At 37.5% G+C, this 21,928-nt stretch overlaps 1 pseudogene across 1 annotated transcript; it reads right to left on the bottom strand.

The window, feature by feature from the left end:
• Positions 1-13,085: 13,085 nt before the first annotated feature.
• Positions 13,086-14,517, bottom strand: LOC307115061 (D-3-phosphoglycerate dehydrogenase-like; annotated as a pseudogene). The gene has a single exon. The product of its transcript is annotated as a D-3-phosphoglycerate dehydrogenase-like (transcript).
• Between the last annotated feature and the right edge of the window lie 7,411 nt (positions 14,518-21,928).

Here is a 21,928-nt window from a genome sequence, read left to right as displayed (position 1 = left end):
AGCTTCCATTCTGTTTTCAGTGACCTGTATGAATTAGAACCTGGTTAGGGTGACATGAGTTGCAAACCTACCAAGAGAGAACAAAAGGAAGAAACCAGGAGGGGGAGCTGGTGGGGATATAGCCTGCTTAAGCATACATGGAACATTGCTAGGAGAAATGCTGTATTTAGGGACATGGACTGTCAAATTTTGGACTTCCCAAGCTCAGTCAGTAGCCTTGATTCCCATCCCAGGGATAAATACCACTGCCCTGTGTATAATCTTTTCGATGCATTGTATTTGGTTTGCTAGTATTTTATTGAGGAATTTTGCATCTATTTTCATCAGAGATTTTGGCCTATCCTTGTGATGTGTTTGTCTGATTTTGGTAACAAGGTGATGCTGGTCTCATAGAATGCGTTCAGAAATGTTCCTTCTATATATTTTTTTTTTCAAGAGTTCAAGATTATCTTAAAACTAAGACTTTTTTAGTGACCTAACATGAACTATCTTGGAGAATGTTCTATGTGAGCTTGAGAATGTTGCTAATTTTAATGTAGTAAGAATAACATTGCACCTACTCATATAGTTTCGGAGGCTGTTCTAATATTTTGCTTTTATGCAAAATCTTATTTTAATTCTTATCACAATGTCATATGGTAGGTGCTGCTCATTAACCTTTTTAAAGATAGTGCTACATTTTAAAGTGTATTTTATGGACTTTATTTTTTAAAGATGTTTTAAGTTTACAGCAACATTAAGAGGAGAGAACAAAGCTTTTTCATATGCCCACTGCTCCAACACTTGCACAGCCTCCCCCATTATCAACATTCCCCACTAGAGAGGCACATTTGTTACAATTGTTGAACCTGCATTGACACATCAATATCACCCGAAGTCCACAGTTTACATTAGGGTTCAGTCTTGGTGCTTACTTTCTGCAGGTTTGGACAAAGGTAAAACATGTATCCGTCATTATAGTATTGTACAATTATTTTCACTGCTCTAAAAAATTCTCTGTGTTCCACCTATTCATAACCCACCAACCCCTGGAAATTTATTTACTTTTTACAATTTACAGATGGTTATGCTGAGACCCAGAGCTGTTAAACAACCATCTTAGGTGACATTGTTAGTAGAAGGTAGAGCAATATTCACATCCAAACTGACTTTGGAATCCACTGAAACTGGTACATGCATGTGTGTCAGTGATGGCATAGAAATGAACCACGGATTATACAGCTCACCAGGGAGACTATGGTTAACAACATGACAATTAATATCAACATTTTAAGTATCTTCTCACTGTGTTTTAATTTTATATTGTATCTATATCTATATATATAAAAGGCTAAGTGGTCGTCTGACTGTTCGACCGCAGGAGGTATGATGCACACTGACCACCAGGGAGCAGACGCTCAACACAGGAGCTGCCTAGCTGCAGTGACTTGGCAGTGGCAGTTTTCGGGTGATGCACCCCAGAACCAGAGAGGAGGGAGCCTGATTCTTCGCAGGGTCGTGGGATTCTACCAGGCTGCAGGACCCCATCTGCCAGAGGGACCCTGCTCACTCCACAGATGCCCTTCCAACCGTGGCATTGCCCCAGGTGCACCTGGCCTGAGAGGGACCATGGGAGATTGGCTCCAGGGTGCGTTCGGCCAGTCTCACCCAGTCCTGCCCCACCAGCCACCTTCTAATTAATTTCCTTTCAATGTGCATGAATCTGTGCACAGGGTCACTATTTTCAATATAAAACTGGTCTATACAATTCTTAGCAATAACTAACACAAATAGCCTAAATTTTGTTAGGCACGGATGAGATATGAATGGTCTCTAAAAGGGCAGAGAGAGAGAGAGAGGGAAATGGAGGGAGAATTTTAAAGAAGCTTCTCATAAATTACAGAATCAAAGACAAATATGGGTTCACTGTTGTATAACAAACAATCCATAGGTTTCTTCTCTGCAATACTGGGTCTGGTTTTGCAAAATAGATCTTTGACCATATTGTCTCACATTTCATAATTTTTATAAATAGAATAGAGATCCTGAGCCATAAGCTTGTAATAAGTTCATTGGTTTGGAGTGAATTTTATATTGTTTAAAGTCAATGACATTTTTTAAATGGAAATATTTTGGGTAGTTTAAGGATCAACAGATCACCAAGCTTATTACATTTAGTATTACTATCACCCCTTAGCTGGTATGTTGCCAGAGATTCATACAATGCAATGAGGTGTTCAGACCACTTATGGTATTTAAACTAAATAAATAGCATGTTTGTTAATTATGATATTTTTAAATGTTGTTCCACTAATTTCAACAATATGGAGTGAAAAATTTTTATTCATTTCAGTAACAGTTTTTAAAAATATTTCTCTTATACTCACAATATTTTGAGAAAAAACTGAAATATTCATGTACAGATAAACAAGAAGGTATATTTTTAATAAGTTGATTGATTAACAACTTGACTCATACATAAATCCCAAATATTTGCAGCAAATGTCAATTAGTATTTTTTTTAAAATATATTTTATTGATTTTCACAGAGAGGAAGGGAGAGGGATAGAGAGCTAGAAACATCGATGAGAGAGAGACATCGACCAGCTGCCTCCTGCACACCCCCCACTGGGGATGTGCCCACAACCAATGTACATGCCCTTGACCGGAATCGAACCTGGGACCTTCCAGTCCGCAGACCGACGCTCTATCCACTGAGCCAAACCGGCTTCGGCTCAATTAGTATTTTTTGTCTGCTATATTTCAATACCACAAATTAGAGATCAAGTGAATTTCTTTGACAATAATCAATGTTTTAAAAGTATTATTGTTACCAATACAAATTCTGAAACTTTTTCTACCTTATAGTAGAATATTACTATGATTTTATTCTTTAAATGTAGGGGCTAAGTGATGTAACATTTACAAGCTCATTTACTCATTATGCTAAATGGTCATTTTAACAAGAATTGTATACTCATACTAAGTAAATATATATTTTCCCACTATATGATCAAAAGTATTCTCAGTAATAATCTAGTTACATATGCTTAATCTTGTCACTTTAGTTGTACTGGTTACAGATTTATCTCTTTAAAATCAGCTTGCTGGACTAATTAATACCTACTCCCTTTCAAATCCCAAAACTTTTCTGCTGAAGACAAGGTGATGATTGTTCTTCTTTATGTGTGAATTTTGCATTGTTTGGTGATAAATATTGCCTGTTAGTGGAGAGCTACAGATTCAAAGGTGGGAAAACAACAGATGGATATAAAATGAGCAAATGACAATCAAGAAAATTATTATCTTTGAGGATAAGGGGAATCTAACACAACCTTTCACTTATTTATCTTTCTATCTACAAAGCTTAGCATAATGACACACATATAATGGGAGTTCAGTAACTGGTGGTTGAGTGAAGAAATATGCTACTTAAAATAATGACTAGCTAATGGACTTTCTGAGATAATTTTTATTCTCAATATTAATCCTAAAAATAGTGTTGTTCCTTATTTTTTAAATTTATATATATATAATTTTAGAAAGAGAGGAAGGGAGAGACAGAGAGACAGAAAGATATGTGAGAGAGAAACATTGATAGGTTGCCTCCTTATGCACCCCAACAGGGGATTGAACCCCACAACCTTTTTGATTTATAGGATGATATTCCAACCAACTGAGCCACCTGATATTCCATGGGGCTGTTTTTAATTTTTAATTAAATTAATAAGTGCACATATAATAAACATTAAATGGTATTAAAATTTATAAAAAATAATTTTGTCTTAACTGAGCATATTCTAATGTCCAGCACTGTTTCTCTGAAGCAATCACTCCCACATATTTTTTTTCATTTTCCTTTGGTATTTATGCCATTTTTCTAAATGTATGATTTAGAACTATTTCATCATTTACCAATTTTGAGCATTATCAATTGACTTACTATGATAATAAATGTTTTACTCTTTATTAAGCTCTCTCTATTTTCTCCTTTTATTGAAATAGTATTATAAGCTGATTTTTATTAAATCAAGACACAATGACACCATTATTGTGAATATGCAAATATTGTTTACTGCTAGTCCAGAAAGTGTTCTTTCTTTCTTCTTTTTTTTAACCATCACCTGAGGGTATACTTATTGATTTATTTTTATTTTTTAGAGAGAGGGTAAGAAAGAGAGAAACATCGATGTGAAAGAGAACATTGGAATGGAACCCTCAACCTTTAGGTATATGGCTAATGTTCCAACCAACTGAGTCACACCAGCCAGGGCCAGCAAGTTTTCTTTCTTATGCAATTTAAAACTCTTTTCCTAAAGTTTATAATATCCTTTTCCTCCAGTTTCTTTATTATGATTCTAATTTTAAATTTATTAAATCTTCCAATGACATATAAACACCAAGATGCTTTTTAAGTGCTCAGGAAGCCTGGATATAAAATTAGTACCATTTATTTTCATGAAGATCTAGTCTCTCCCTTGGTCTGTGATACAAGGGCACACAAGGACTTGTCATTACTTCCATTTCTGAAAGTTTCTATTTTCTATTTCCCAAATCTCATATCTTCTTTTGTTGTTCCTTCCTTCCAAGACCTTCCTTAAAAAGAAGGGGAGGTACAATTGAAAGTGCCTTATTTTCAAAATCGGTATTAGATGAATAGTTTCAATATTGAATTACTAGAGGCTTGGTGCACGAATTTGTGCACAGGCGGGGTCCCTCGACCTGGCTGGCAATCAGGGCCGATCGGGGCCACGGGAGGTTGGCCGGTCCAGGGGAGGGGCCAAGGGAGGTTGGCTGTGGGAGCACACTGACCACCAGGGGCACTCCTGCATTGAGCGGCTGCCCCCTGGTGGTCAGTGCGCATCATAGCGACCAGTTGACTGGTCGTTCGGTCATTCAGTTGTTCAGTTGCTTAGGCTTTTATATATACAGATATATTGGAAAACTGTTTTCTTAGGAAGTTTGAAGGTTCTGAGCCCAAAATAAAATTACAACCCTTATCGAATACCCTGGTTTCCGCCCGGTGAGACCTCCAGGGAATGAGAGAATGCAGTTAACCAATGCCTGGAATCTAAACTCTTGGACACCCTGTTAATATATTTATATTGTTTTAAAATTCTAAGTATGTGGCAATTTTGTTCAGCAGCAATAGAATACAGATACATGACTATAGATAGCTTTAATTCTATTTCAATGCTTCCTATATAAAGTATTGTTATAAATAACCAATTCTCCTGATCTAAAGTATTTATGTAGTCAAAAATATGTTTTTCATAAATAATAAGCTTTCTTATTACTCAGATTGCATGTAACACCTTTAAATAAATATAAAATATCTGCCAACATTAATTGTAGGAGTTAAAAGCCCCTGCTCTCTGACACTATTGCCTCTGATTTGCAACCACAATCTGCCAGTTTCCCACCCATCAGTAGCATTAAAACATTTACTTTTCATATAAAAGTGCCTGATGGCAAATATAGAACTAAAAAACTCTTGTTTATTGTATTCCCCTGAAAGTTATACTTTATGGTATGCATACACTTATGTACACCTACACATTAATATACACTCTCTGAATATAGTACTATAGAAAATAAGTTTGTATGAATACAAATTCTTTGACACTTTATTCTCTGGCCTGACTTTTAACTAAATACCACCCACTATGAAAGCTATAATAGTGGGATGGAAAGCTAACATTCTATTGAAGTAGAAAGCACTGAAATAGATCACTTTCAGAGCTTCATTGTTGCATTATAAGACGAAGTGTTTTTTGGAAATTTGAATTTTGCCCCACCTTTACGTGTAGCTACTAGTACATGTAATAGTTACTATAACTTTCTTGAAAAAAAGAAAATACTAAATTTGAATGAATGCATGTGAGGATAACTGCTATCTTTTTTGTTTGTTTTGTTTTTTTGGTGGGGGGAGTTAAAGTATTTTGGCAAGGGAGAAATAATAAATTCTTAAAGCAAACAATGAAAGAGGAGACTAATGAAAATTGTTAAGACCAAGGAAATAAAGAAGAGAAAGGAGATAGGCAAAATGTTAGGGTAATTTTAAACATTTATCTAAACATATGGTTTTAAAAAATATTTATTTAATATTTACTAAAATACCATCATATCTAAAAAAGAAAGACCTTTAATGGATTTTTTTTTATTGTTGTTTTTTATTAATTGAATCCTGGTACTACTTGTACTTTTCCAGTTATCCTGAGCACAGAGTATCTGTAGAATTCAATACTGAATGGTGAGATGTTACAATGTACTTTTATATATGTACTAGAGGCCCAGTGGATAAAATTCGTGCATGGGGGTGTGTGTCCCTCAGCCCAGCCTGCACCCTCTCCAATCTGGGACCCCTCAAGGGATGTCCGACTGCCCGTTTAGGCCTGATCCTGGTGGGATCAGGCTAAACAGGCAGTCGGACATCCCTCTCACAATCCAGGACTGCTGGCTACCAATTGTTTGCCTGCCTGCCCACCTGATTGCCCCTACCTGCTTCTTCCTGCCAGCCTGATCACCCCCTAACCACTCCCCTGCCAGCGTGATCAATGCCTAACTGCACCCCTGCTGGCCCAATTGTCCCTAATTGCCCTCCTCTGCAGGCCTGGTCCGCCCCCAACTGCCCTCTCCTGCAGGCCTGGTCCCCCCCAATTGCCCTCCCCTGAAGGCCTGGGTCCCCCCCAACTGTCCTCCCTTGCAGGCCTGGTCCCTCCCAACTGCCCTCCCCTGCTGGCCATCTTGTGTCCAAATGGGGGCGGCCATCTTTGACCACATGGGGGTGGCCATCTTGGGTGTTGGAGTGATGGTCAATTTGCATATTACCTCTTTATTATATAGGATAACTTTTTAATTCTAATTTATCATGAAAAAGTTTAGACATACAGAAAATTTGAAAGAATTATATAAGACAGTCCAATATACTGTTCAACTGTTGTTAATATATTTCTTTATTTGCCCTTTCTCTTGCTGCACACATACATATATATGAAAGTTTTATTCTCTAAGTGATTTACAATTAAGTTACAATCATCACGACCTCTTACTTCCAAATACTTCAGCATTCAATCTCAATGGCATTATACTTCATTACAACACCATTACTTTATCTCAAGTATGGTTGATATGGTAATATATTTCAATTCATGGTCCATAATCTAATTTTCCTAATTGTCCCAAAAATGTACTTTATAGATTGTTTAAAAAATCAAGAATCATATATTGAAACGAGGTTTTCATGTTTCTTAAATCTCTTTAAAAACTCAAGAATTATATATTGCAACTGGGTTTTCATGTTTCTTTAATCAGAGCAATTTCCTCCCCTTGTTTTGTTTTAGATCATTGACACATTTGAATAATCTGGACTAATTGTTTACTAGTATCTTCCACTACTGGGATTTGTTTAATGGCTTCCACTTGATTTGATAACACTTCAACTTATTTTTTTAGTCAAGAATACAATAGAGCTTGTGTTGTTTAATTTGTGTTGCATGATTACATGGGTAAATATTGTCATTTTCCCCAATTGAATCACTTGGTTTGGATGGTTTCTATGAACACTCTCCATTCCATTAAAAAAGTATCTCTTTACTTTGACAAATAAGAAGTGATAGCTGGTATGAAAGCTCCAGACCTCTAGACCTCTAGCCTCTTTTCAAACAGCCTTTCACCAATTATTTTAGCATGAATTGAGGATCCTTGTCAGAGTCAATTACTTCATTGAGAATTCATAATCATTATTTTTATCCTATCTTTTCTTCTATATTTGAGAAGAATTCTGATGTAAAAGATATTTTTACATGCATTCTATCTTCCTTACTCTCTGCTTTTCCCTCTCTCCTTCTCTCTCCTCCTTTTTTTTTCCATTTTAGAAAGTCCATTAATGTAATTCACCATATTAATAGATATAAAAAACAACAAGTAACATGAATATTCCAGTAGTTGGTGAAAAGACCTTCAACAAAATTTAATACCTATTTCCTAATAAGATGAGAATGAATACTTCCTCAAAATAAAAACATATAAAGTAGAAGAAAATTAGAATATTGTACTTAAGAGATCTGGCTTTTGAGTCAGGAGGCTCTGAATCTGCTCCAGTTACAAAATTACTTGTTCTGTAATCTTGCTCAGTAAAATCTCTGTGCCTCAATTATTTCATCAGTGAGATGAGTTCATAAATCTTTAGTTTGTCCTAGTGCAGGGTACATAGAAAATATTCAATAAATATTAGCTAATACTATTACTATTATTATTATAGCTACTAGAGGCCCAGTGCATGAAATTCGTGAAGTTGGGGGGTTGTCCCTCAGCCCGGGAGCCCTCGGGGAATGTCCGGGAGTAGGCCTAAGCCAGCAGTCAGACATCCTTAGCGCTTCCACAGAGGCAGGAGAGGCTCCTGCCACCGTCCTGAGCCCGGCTTCTAGCTGAGGTGCATTCCCCCTATGGGAGTGCACTGACCACCAGGGGGCAACTCCTGCATGAAGCATCTGCCCCCTGGTGGTCAGTGTGCATCATAATGACTGGTCATTCCACCATTCGGTCAATTTGTATATTATTACCCTTTTATTATATAGAATTTTTATAATTACTATTATTGTTTTTTCAAGTATTATCTCAAAAGAAGGGATGATTAAGAGTGATTAATTCAATTAGTTATATTTTTATCAAAAGTATTTGAACCAAAGAAAATTAAATTTTTTATGATGCATCAAGAGATTTTCAACTCCCTCTCCAAACCTCCTTGAACACTAAAGACCTGGCTTGTCTTTGAAAAACAGGAATTGGGAAGGCACTAGCCAAACCTGAGTGCTGGAGCTGCTGCAGCTGAGGCCAGAGGCCCACTGCCAGGATTCGCCTGGTGACCTGAGCCTACTCCTCCTGCTCCCCTGAAATGGTAAAGTGGGGAAACAAAGATTGCAGGGTGCTCAGGAGGAGAAATTGATGCCATGGCGCTATGTGGAATACACATGTAATTATGGAGGGTAAGTGTTCTAGAAACTCTGAGAGTCCTCTACTTCATGACAAAAACTGAGGGGGTACAAGAGGATTGCTGTTGGGATGGGGGCAATTTCTATATTTTTCCTTTTTGATGACTTCCTTCCTTCCTTCCTTCCTTCCTTCCTTCCTTCCTTCCTTCCTTCCTTCCTTCCTTTCTTTCTTTCTTTCTTTCTTTCTTTCTTTCTTTCTTTCTTTCTTTCTTTCTTTCTTTCTTCCTTTCTTTCTTTCAAAGGGGGAGAGAGAGAAAGAAACATCGATATGAGACATATGATTGTTTGCCTCCGGCACCCACCCCTACTGAAAATGCATCATTCACACATACAAATAATGCTTGTAGGGGTGTCTAATACAAGACTGGCAAATGACCTTGTTATTAGGTATTACATAACCTAATGGCCTTTATTAGAATAGAATTCTATCTGTAATTTATTGAAGGGTCACTTGCTACCTGGGTGAGCAATTTCAGTCCTTCAAATTGTGTACTTCATTCTAAATCTAAGCCTATTTAGTTGAGGGTAGAGCAATTCCTGTTGAAGTCCAAAAATAACATCCAGCTGCATGCACATGGTCTGGATGAACTATATGTGGTATAACTGGCAGAGATTTAGAAGAATCAATTGCTCTGATGTTACCACTCGGTAAATGGACCCAAGCTGATGGTCTAAATTGAAAGTAATCATTGAAATGTTCTACAATGGCTCTGCTCCAGAGCATGTATGGCAACTTGACTGGAAAAAGCACCAGACAATTACATCTCAAAACTCAATTAATACCTCCTGAAGTATCTACACACTTTATGTAACACATTTTCACAACATAAATGCATTGAGTCACACTTTGTTTAGCAAATTGTGGCATTGTTATTGGTATATTGTAAAAAATGCCATAATGATAGGAAAAAATACTTCTTGCTAGAACAAGTGCACTAATTTCAGCCTAGTATAAAAATAACCACTTTCATTTCAAATTTCATGTTTTTACTGCAAATTGTTGTATGTGTTAATCATTTTAATGGGAGCTGACTTACATCAACAAATGTGGAAGCAGCAAGAAAACTTTCTAGAATAGTTTTATTTTATATTTAGTTACTAATACAGTATATTTAGTGTAATTATGTTTCTATTTAACTTATTTAATAAAATAGAAGTGAAATGACCTGTGATTTATCTTTACTAACCATTTCTCTTTCAATTTACATGTGAATTTAGTTATATTGAGTGTCTCATAGAGTTATTTTTTTCTTACATCAATCATATTATGGGGACTATTTTAGTATGGCTTATATAAATGATACATAATCAACTACCAAATTTAACAAAATCAAGTGTTTTTCACTTTAGTGTTCTGAAAGATGTATTTTGCAAACAGTGTGCATATGAGTGGTATTTTGCAAATAGTGTGCATATGAGTGGTTGCTTGTTTGCAAACATCTATAATTAAGTTGGCTATAAAATTCATTAATAGTATTTTAGAATTATGAAATCATAATACATTGAACTGAGTATAAAAAAGATCCATGTGACAGGAGTTATATTTTTCTTGTTTTTTGCAGTATGCCTAGTGCTTCTTCCATGTCCAGTATGTTGAAAGCATCCAATCGATATTTGTTGAATGCAGAATAATGAGGAAGAAAATATTTTTCTGGCATTTTAAAGACAAAAAGAAAAAGTCTATTCAGAAATTCCAGGATTACCCTGATTTAGTTAAGTAAAATCTATAGTGTGGCAGATTCTTTGCGTGGGTGAGAGGCTGCAAAGATGACTATAACAAGTCACTGAACTAAGGTGTCTTTAATTTAATGGTCAAGAGAAGAATTTATAAAAATAATGATGAAAATATTATTCATAGGAGAATATGAGATTAAAATTCTCTTTCAGCTTATTTCCAGTTTTATCATTCCTTTAAATATCTGAATTAGCTTTTCAAAATGTATGCAACAATTTTCCCAACACCATTTATTGAATACAATGGATGAAGGCCCATTGTATGTTTTGCTTCCTTCGTCAAATATTATTTGGCTATAAAGGCATTGGTTTATTTCTGGGCTCTTTATCCTGTTTCATTGACAATATGTCTGTTTTTATGCCAGTACTATGCTGTTTTAATTACTATAGTCTTGTATTATGGTTTGATATCAGGTAACGTGATACTTCCAACTTTGTTCTTTTTTCTCAAGATTTCAGAAGCTACTCAGGGTCAAGCAATGTTTTCTTATGAGTCAAATCCTTTTCTAGGACTCAGTCTTCCAGACACAAAACTACATTTTGTAATATCTGATGAATGAAAACACTTGTAATAAATTAAACTGTGACCAAATTGGATAGTTAAATACATTGCAATATTTGTAGTATGGGTATAACATGATGTTCAGCTTTAGCATTCAATAACTTATCCTTTGAATTTAAGATGTTTGTGATTTCCTGGTCAAAGTGATATCAATAATAAATGTACATTTTTTATAACATATTGCCTAACATTAATAAGTATTAACCATATAAATATATTTTATTTGAATTAAAGCCATATTAAGTTAGATATTTTGAGAAACATAGGTTTAAATAATATAACATTTTTATTAGTTAGAACTCCCCAAAGTAGCATAGATGACTTGACAGCAGCAAGTGAGGCAGATTATGAAAGTGAATGTGGCTCATCTAAGATGAAGTAAAATGATTCAGCTATTTGTCACAGAGCAATTGCTAGACAGGCAACTGGAGTACTTTCCCCAGGCTAGTACTTAATAAGAGTTGTGCAAATGAATTGATTCAATTTGTGTTCTGCATGCAACTGCAAACTGTGTAGGCAGAAGCTATAAAATATCAACATTAATGAGAAGCTCCAAAAGCTATATTCTGAGTAAGAATAGGCATAATACAAGTTTTCCTTTTAGCATCATGAAGTAGAAAGAAGTGCTTTATCCCCAGGGAACAGGCATTGTGGAACTTTATACATATAATCTTTATATTTAAAGTCCCACAATACATACACACCCATGCATATACACACAAACATGTATATATGTATAGATATATAAAGGTTCTTAATTATAAACAAATAACTGTCTAATAAAAATGTAGAAATACATTCACATATTGTTATGAGTTTTTAAAAAAATACCATCTGACTTCACCAAAACTGTCTGGACACTATTGCAGAAATAAAACTATATACTGCATTATCAAAGGTGGGTCCCACTGAGGCAGTACAGGATTCTAAGTTAATAATGAAAATCAACTGGATAAATATCAGAGAATATTGTCCAGTTTCTGAAGGTATTTTCTTTAAGCATGGTGTATTCCAAGATTTATCAAACTGGATTTGAAAGAAGCAGGCCATACTAGCTTTTACCAGAGGTTACATAGAAAAAAAAAAAATGAGATAGGTGGTCAGATAAGTTTGAGAAATCACAAGTTCAACTAATTCAACATTTTCTCCTTTCCTCTACTTCTCACTACCTGAAATATGAAAGCAGCTCTTTGTATTACCGAAGAGAAATTGGAGTTTGCAGAAGTGTTATAATTGTGGTTCTTGGAACATTGCTGTGATTCATGTTCTGAAGACCTTGCTTTGGGAAATGATAGTGTGGGGGCATGAGCACTAGTTAAAACCAATAAAGTTCATATGAAATAAAATATGGGATGGGGAAAATTACTTACATTTTCCAGATAACAGTTTTGTCATTTGTCAAAATGTTGAGACCAGAGATGATGACTTCATGCTCTGTAACCTTAGGTTTTCTATAACACTAGTGGCATGGTGCACGAAATTCATGCACAGAGGGGGGGTTCCCTCAGCCCAGCCTGCACTCTCTCCAATCTGGAACCCCTTGGGGGATGTCCGACTGCCAGTTTAAGCCCAATCTCACAGGCAGTCGGACATCCCTCTTGCAATCTGGGACCGCTGGCTCCTAACAGCTCACCTGCCTGACTGCCTGATTGCCCCTAACTGCCTCTGCTTGCCTTCCTGATCACCCCTAACTGCCCTCCCCTGCTGGCCTGATCTCACCCCCAACTGCCCTCCCCTGCTGGCCTAATCTCACCCCCAACTGCCCTCCCAAGGCTGGTTCTGGTGAGCCCCAAGGTCAGAAATGAAACTGAAAGGCCTCAGTCACATGCTGCTTCCAGGCAGCGGAACAGGAGCAGGGGCAGACCCCTGCAGAGAGGCACTTCTGGTTTGAAGGCAGCTCCATTGAGTGCCTGCAGCACAGGTGTGGTGCCCTGGACAAAGCCCACAGACTGGTAGGGGGCACCTGCCAGGGCCACGCTCACGAGGCTTTCCCTGCATCCTTGCTCTCCTGGCACAGCGGGGTTATGGAAGGTGGTTACATTGAGGCCAGCCTCATTCACCAGCAGCTTGGTGTTCACCAAATTCACATCCGCATGATTAAAAGCGTCTTTGAGGAGGCTGGAAATGACTGCGCGGCTCAGGCAGTTCCCAGCATTCTTCAGGGATAAGTCCTGCGTTAGCACCTGGATGGTCCCTTTGGGGGACCCTTCCTAGGCTCGCATCAGAGTCCCCAGAGCTTCTGCCAGACTGATCCAAGGTTTGGTGTGTGGAGAGAAGGCGTTGGTAAGGGCCTGGGCATTCATGACCCCTGAGAGGGCTCTCCCCTTCACCATGTCCACGAACTGGACAGTGATCTGCTCCTCGCAGAGGCTCTGGGCCTCATTGCTGCTGGTGCCCAGGTGGGGGCAGCTGATGACATTCTCGTGGTCCACCAAGGCACGGTCTGAGACGGCTCCTCCGTGAACACGTCCAGTGCTGTGCCTGCGTACTGCCCCGACTGCAGGGCCCAGAGTAAGGCACCCTCATCCACGATCCCTCCATGGGCACAGTTCACCACCACGCACATGCCCTTTTTGCACAGGGCAAAGGTGCTGTCGTTCAGCAGGCCTGTCGAGGAAGGCAGGAGAGGGGTGTGCACAGCAATGAAGTCACAGAGGGGCCAGATCTCCTCCAGGGGCAGCTGCTGAATGCCAAAGGAAGCCGAGACCTCTGGTGAGATGATGGGGTCGTACCCTACAGTCTTCATCCCAAAGGACTGCACCCGGATCGCCACCTCTCTCCCGATCCTCCCCAGGCCAAGAATCTCCAGGGTCTTTCCAATTAACTCGGTTCCCATGAACTTCTTTCGGCCCCATTTGCCATCCTTCATCAAAGCCATCGCCTGGTGAATCTGCCTGGCCAGACACATGATCATCCCACAGGTGAGCTCCACAGCACTAAGACTGTTCCCATTGGGAATGTTCATGACCAGGATGCCCTTCCTCATGGCAGCCTCCAGATCCACGTTGTCCACACTGGTGCCGGCCCTGACCACCACCTGGAGCTTCTCTGCTGCGTTGTTGATATCCGCGGTCACCTTGGTGGCCGAGCAGACAATAAGCCTTTGCAGTCCTACAGCTCGGCTATCAGATCCTCTTTGCTCAGGTTCTGCTTCTCCACCACCTGCAGCCTTCCATCTTGCAGGATCTTCTGGCAGCAAGGGTCCAGGCTGTCACTGATGAGCACTTTCTGTAGATTTGCAAAGGCCATTCCTCCTGGCGGCCATCTGCTCTCCCTGGACAGAAACACCTCTAAGCCCCTAGATTTGGTTCTAATTGGTCAGTTTCTATGCCAGTCAGCGTCAAAAGCTCCACCTCCTAGGCAGCATTAGTTCCTCACACTTCACCCAGATTTGGTTCTGATTGGTCAGTTTCTATGCCAATCAGCATCTCTGAGCATATCAACAGGGCCTGATCAGAAAGGCAGGGTTGATCAGCAGCCCGGGTGGAGTCCTGGAAAGAAATGGAGGCAAGGCTGCTGACCAGACTGGGAGAGAAAGAGAGAGGCAAGTGCTGGTCAAAAGCTGCCACAGAGGCAACGGATCAGTCCCTGCTTCTCTCTTTAGGACTCTCTCTGGCCCTGATTCTCAGCCCCCTCAGCAGTCAGTGCTGGGACACCATGTCTGCAGCCAAAGCAGTCAGCACTGGGTTACCATGGCAACCCAGCACTGACTTCCAGTCTGGTGGAGCTTCAGTCTTAAGGGTCATTACACCCTGGCTCTTTATTATAGAGATTATTACTGTGACAATGCCTACTGATATTAAACATGAAATGGAAGTCAACATGAAATACTAATTCCAGAGCAGTCAGTAGATTGATCATTTATTTCAGCCAAAAAAAAAAAAATTGTGTTGTTTAGAATATTACCTTTTCCTTCCAAATTTCATTTTTAAACATATTCTACATGATGTGAGTTATCATTTCCCAAGTGACTAGATCATTCACCGCAAGGGAACAATCAAAGCTAGCTTAGCTTCAGGCTATTTGCAATTGATGTCCCTTGGATTTAAAGCACAAAGACATTTCAAAAAGAAAACATTTTCATCTCATATGTAACCCAGGAGACAGGAAAGCCTGGCATCCTGAGAAATACCTTTCAGTTATGTCAACTTGGCAACTTACGTCTGCTTTTGAAATAAGCAAACAGACAAAAAATTTGAATATAACAGTCTCTGAATCATGTTTCCTTAAATTTTTTACCTTCAACACTGCATAAATGAAACACCCAGCTCTTAAAACAGCGACTAAAGATGTCACCGTTAGCTTCTTACAATCATGTTGGCAAGGTGAAAACAAAATGCATATGGCTTCTGGATCTAAGACTCATTCATGTTCAAGTCCTCAATTATGTAAGTTAAAAACCATTCTGAGAATGCTCTCTATTCCCATTGATTCACATCCATCTTCTGCTCTGCATACCAGAAATAACCAGCAAGATCAGTAAGTTAATGGCAAAGAAAGTTAACTAAAAACTACTGCTAATACTTAAAGCAAGAACTCACATATTTACCAAGTCACACTTCCCATTGTCATTGGCATGTATCTCTGTATAAAAAGGCATGTATAAAAATAGCACCATTAAAAAAATATATATCTATTTTGAAGTCTCTTCAAATAAATTTTCTGGTAATCATTCTGTTCTTATGTAACCTAAAGCAAAATGTACTCATTCTATCATTTTCATTGTTTAAAAATTTTTGAATAATTACCATATGCCTTTGGAATACTTATAGAAAAGGAAAAAAATAAAGAGTACAGAAATAGGATAAGACTTGGCACTCACCTTCAAGGAAGTAACATTCTGGTGGGGATGGGCAAATTCAAATATAAGTAAAATAAAGTCGACCAAGGAACTCATTTCTGAGAAATTAGTTAAGAGTTTATGTAGGTGAAATTATTTTTTGGTAGAACCTAAAAGATTATTATTACTATTATTTTGTTGGAAAGGCAATACTGAATTAAATTTGATATGTAGGCAGAAGAGATCTTACATACTGTAAAAGCACAGAGATACAAATCAGCATATTTTTAAGGTGGAAGTAATAAATTTAGAGCTGAATTAGGAAGTAAAGTATCTAACATGCGGAACTATTTGTGGAGCACGGGCACTTTGCTAACAGTGACAAGACTCAGTACCACAGAGACCTCATATGCTTACCGATCTGGGGAAATCTGGGGACCAGGTTTCCAAAGCCTCTTCAGATGAGGTCTGTGGGCCATCCTGAGCTTCTTGATTGGGTCCCAGGCACCAGAAATAAACAAAATCTTCAGAAGGCACTCTTGAGGGCATGTTTAGGAGTAGATAAACACTAAGAGAGATTTCTGATGCAGAAGTGGAGGCTATTAACATAACGGAGGCCTAACTTCCAGGAGTAAGGTAGTTGTTTGGCTTGAAGATGATGAGATCATTAGTGAACAGTATCCACTATCATGCAGGTCAAAGAGCATGGCCAGGTAACTAAGCATGCGGCATGGGCACAGTGGGACCAGAACAAGAGAAACCTGTAAAGTGGTGTTATATGTACTTATACTAAAATATTGATAATTACTTTCAATAAGAATAGCCACTTATTAAAAGCTTATTAAATGTGCTAAGTAGAACTGGGGTTCAAAACCACATCAAACATTGAAGTACAAGTTCTTTAAATGCTGACCACTGCTTAGTGCTAAATTTATTCAAATATTGCTCTTTACTTACCTACCAAGGACATAAGTTTGTAAATGATGTTGATATACTAATTTTCAAAAGCTTTTCAAGTATTATGAAATAAATTGTTGTATTTAAATTTCACCAACTAAAAAATATACGTAATTATTACTTTTGTCTACAATAACATCATCCTTTTTAAAGTATTACTATCAGGCTGAGAAAAAGGCTTACTTCTAAAAGCAGGCTTCAACATATAAGTAATGCCAAACACAGGATTATTTGTCAAATGTACCTTAATTCTTCTAAATGTGTACATGTGTTTCATACGTATATTTAAATCAGAATTTAGGCTATGTAGCTTTTAAAAACTTTCTCTGGGTTAACCAGTAGGAAAACAAAGCAAAGTATATGCCGTGTTTTCTTTCCAGTGACCATGATTATACTGCCCAGTCTTTGTCTTAGTGTCAAGATTGTCATATTGTTTATAATGACAGTTATTAAAAAAGTGTAGTACTTATCAGTCTAATAGTCTGGCCAATAAACTGTGTAACCAGCTACTCCTGCTAAGTTACCAGGATTTGTTTCAATGCTAATCTTTAAAATTCATATTCAAATACTAAGTACACTTTATCCCTTTTAAAATAAGTTCATTTCAAATAATTTCATTTGGATACACAAAGTCATTACATACAATGTGGGGGCGTCATAGAAAAACACACACACAATACAGTCAAGTAAGAAATAGAATCATTTACACACATTAACCCTTTGCACTTGCTTGCTTTTTTTCTCGATTCCTTTATTCTAATGCTAACCGTGTCGAGTCACACTCGACATCCGAGTGCAAAAGGTTAAGCAGTTGATATGTTAATAGCACTTTTCAAACTATTTATATGTATTATTTTATTTAATTTTTACAGAAATTATTAGAGCAAGTGAATAGACCCAGTTGTTCTGATTCTGCATATAATGTTCTTAACTATTATGCAATCATTCCAAATATTATCATTTTAAATGACAAGTGTGTTTCTTTGAAGAAGTTACAACATAACTATGCCCTTGGGTTCCTCATCTGTCATATGTATATTATCACTATATATATGCCATTGAATAAGGATTAGATGAGTTAATAAATGGAATGTCTTAGTATTTGTAAACCAAGAATGTAAAAGAGACATACATGTTAAGGAGAAAAAGAAAGGGAAAAAGAATAAAAGAAAGTATTTTCTTTTCAGGCCTATATATATAAGCCTAAATGACTGTTACGGTGGAACAACCAGAATGACCGGTCACTATGACGCCCACTGAGCAGGCAGGCAGGCAAGCGGTTAGGGGCGAGCAGGCAGTCAGGTGAGCTATTAGGGGCAAGCGGTCCCAGATTGTGAGAGGGATATCTGACTGCTGGATGTCCGACTGCAGGGATTGGGCCTAAACCGGCAGTTGGACATCCCCTGAGAGGTCCCAGATTGTGAGAGGGTGCAGGCCGGACTGAGGGACCCCCCCCTCCTCCCTGCTCAAATTTTGTGCACTGGGCCTCTAGTTCTATATAATAAAGCCTAATATGCTAAGTGTCCAGTCGTTCAATCCTCTTGTTAACCAATCAAAGTGTAATATGCTAATGATATGCTAAGGCCACTCAACAGCTTGCTATGATGTGCACTGACCACCAGGAGGCAGTCACTCTGACTGGAAGGTTAGCTTGTTGCTGGGTTTTGCCTATTGGGACTGAGCGATGGGCCAAGCTGTTGAGTGGCCCTGGAGCCCTCCTGTGGTCCCTCCCTGGCTGGCCAACCTCCCGTGTGCCTCCCCGGCCCCGGTGGTACACTGGTGGGGTCCCTTGGCCTGGCCTGTGCCCTCTCACAATCTGGGACCTCTTGGGGGATGTCAGAGAACTTGTTTTGGCCCGATCCTGTAGGCCAGGCTGAGGGACCCCGCTGGTGCACGAATTCATGCACCGGGCCTCTAGTTAAATATAAAATATTTTTAACATTTAACTTATACATACATATATTTGTAAGGTAGAAAGGTAGGTGGGTACACTGAAAATTAAGTGTCCCTAATTAGAAATGTTAGGAATGGTAGATTGTTTTCCTTATTCAGAGAATTGCAATATATATTTTAAAATATGTTTTTATTTATTTCAGAGAGGAAGAGAGAAGGAGAGAGACATAGAAATATCAATGATGAGAGTAAATCATTGATCGGTTGCCTTCTGCACGCCCCCTATGGAGATTGAGCCCGCAATCCGGGCATATGCCCTTGACCAGAATCAAACCCAGGACCATTAAGTCTACAGGCCGGCTCTTTATCCACTGAGCAAAACCAGCTAAGGCATGCAATATATTTTAATTACTTATTTAGGAACACTGTCAAGAAACTGTTTTTAGTCATTACAATGTAAATAACAAAAGAGAAATAATCAGTTAACTCTCACAAGCAGTTTTAAAACTATTTCATTTGATTATCCATATTTAAATATGTGTTTTGAAAGGGTACATCTCTGATTAACAGTACAAAGGAAAAGCTTGATAATTAACAAAAATACTCCATCAACACTTTTTTTCCTCTCTCTTTTTTTTTACAGGTGAAAGTTTTGCAAGTGCTGGCAAATTAGTGTTTACTCAAGATTTAATGCCACTGTCAATCTTGATTCTTTAGCTAGAAAAGGCAAATCTGATTTACATTAACCTGAACATCTTAATAACTAATTAAAACTTCAGCCTTCTGGCCAAGTTCTGAGACATTTATTCTATTTAACTCAGCAACAAAATATTATTAGTCACTTTCTTCTGAGAAAGATGGCTCTAATTTATTGGCCTATTAGGACCTTTTATATCTGCAACCTAATCAGCCTTAACAAAAGATTTTGTACTTGGCACGGCTCAAATATTTTGCTCAATGACCTATTGAGAGATATAGCTTTCCATTCATTGCTTTTCTGCCCCAATTTACTGCAGTGATTTTGAATTTGCACATATTTGTCCAGTTCATATGCTTTAGATTGAAAAGTATAAAATAGAATTCATATGTATTATAACATGAATCCCCCATATTTGCTTTCGTATGTTAGACTATAAACTAGGTTATAGGTGAATATTATTTCTAAATTTAAATGGATTAACAGATATATGAACTGGAGTTGCATCATACTGTTATATATTATTCTCATTATACACATGAACTGAGCCTATGACTGACAGCATGAAGGATTTATAAAGGACATAGGTCAGTTGTGCAATGTAATTTCTTAAACTATGATTGGGAAACCTGTCAATAGAAAGACTGAAATTCTGTCAACCAAATTGAATTTCTACTGGATTTGGGAAATTTATAATGCCTGTGATAATATTAAAGTTCTTAAATTATCACTCATTGTGTTTAACCTATTATTTTTCACACATCTCCCCAGATTTGCAAAGTTAATAGAACTTTCTTAAGAAATTAGTAGCCCTAACCGGTTTGGCTCAGTGGATAGAGCATCGGCCTGTGAACTGAAGGGTCCCAGGTTCGATACTGGTCAAGGGCATGTATCTTGGTTGCAGGCACATCCCCAGTAGGGGGTGTGCAGGAGGTAGCTGGTCAATGTTTCTCTCACATCGATGTTTCTAACTCTCTATTCCTCTCTGTAAAAAATCAATAAAATATATTTTTAAAAAAAGAAATTAGTAAATATCCAGAAAGTACACAAGGAATCGGTATCCTCCCACTTTAGTTAATGTATTTTTCCAAGTAATCATTTTTAAGTCACAAAAATCAAAAGAAGAGAAAGTTTTAACAAAAAGGAAGTATGGAAATTCATATTAAATGCTGCTGAGAAGCCCAGGATTACTATGACTAATTTTGTATGTTATGCTCTTAGAAATCAAGTTTCTAATTCTTGGATAGTTATGTGAATGATATGGTTGAAATTTGTGATCAGTCATGACAACAAACACAACACATAGCATTGTACCATGGAGTCAGAAGCACCAGAAAGTAATAAAGCAGTATAAAGAATTTAGAGAATAGATTGAAAGACAGAGATGAGAATTTTTTTTCTAGGATTGTAATTATTTAGAATTCAGAACTTATTTTCTAATATAAAAGTTTGATATTATATACAAGGTTTTGCAAAATTAAGGTTTACAGTTGTCAGTATATGAAACACAGTTTATTCTTGTATTATTATTTATCAATGATATTATTATCTCCCATATAAATAACTGTAAACATATTTTGCCACAACCTGTATATATCCACATCTAAACTGAGTTGTAATCAAAGTGAACATGTAATAATATGTATTGTTGAGTCAAATGATATATTTTCTTTAATTAAAAATATTCTTTTAGTTTTTTTCTAGAGTTGATATTTGCCTCATATTTTATTTGCTTTGATGCACTAAGACATACAGCTAATCTTTATTTGCTTTGATGCACTAAGACATACAGCTAATCTTTATATACAGCCCTCTAAATCCTGTCTTCTACATGCCCCAGCAAATTTGTATCTTTTTCAATGAGGCAGCCTTTTGAGAGCCTTCCCTTACCTTAATCTAATCAGAACTCTACTCCAGTGACTTTTGATATATTTGATAATCCTGAACTGTCCCCTGCCCCTTTCTTTTGTCTTTTTTCTCACTTATTCCCTTAAGTTGTTGGGGTATTTATTTGAGTAACTTCATCAGAAAAAATACATATACAAAAATATTTTAGATATTCCAAGCTCATGCTATCAAAGCTATCAACTGGATACCCAGTTGATTCAGGAGCTTTGTTGATGGTGTTCCAAGAAAAGAACAACCTTTCTTTGGGGTAAGGTTACCTTTGTGTGTTAATCATGTTATTGTAGTTCTATTCCTGGACCTTCTGATTTATCTCATTGATCTACTTATGTCTTTACTTTAAAATTTCACATTGTCTGTAGAATGTCTTAAAACATATATTGTAAGCCTTTCTTGTGTGTACTTCCTTTAAAAGAATGTTTTGCTAT

The sequence above is a fragment of the Cnephaeus nilssonii genome (genome assembly GCF_951640355.1).
Source record: "Cnephaeus nilssonii genome assembly, chromosome: 2".
NCBI classification, from domain to species: domain Eukaryota; kingdom Metazoa; phylum Chordata; class Mammalia; order Chiroptera; family Vespertilionidae; genus Cnephaeus; species Cnephaeus nilssonii.
Note: the sequence above shows the minus strand (reverse complement) of the source record. Positions and strands in the feature narration are given on the sequence as shown.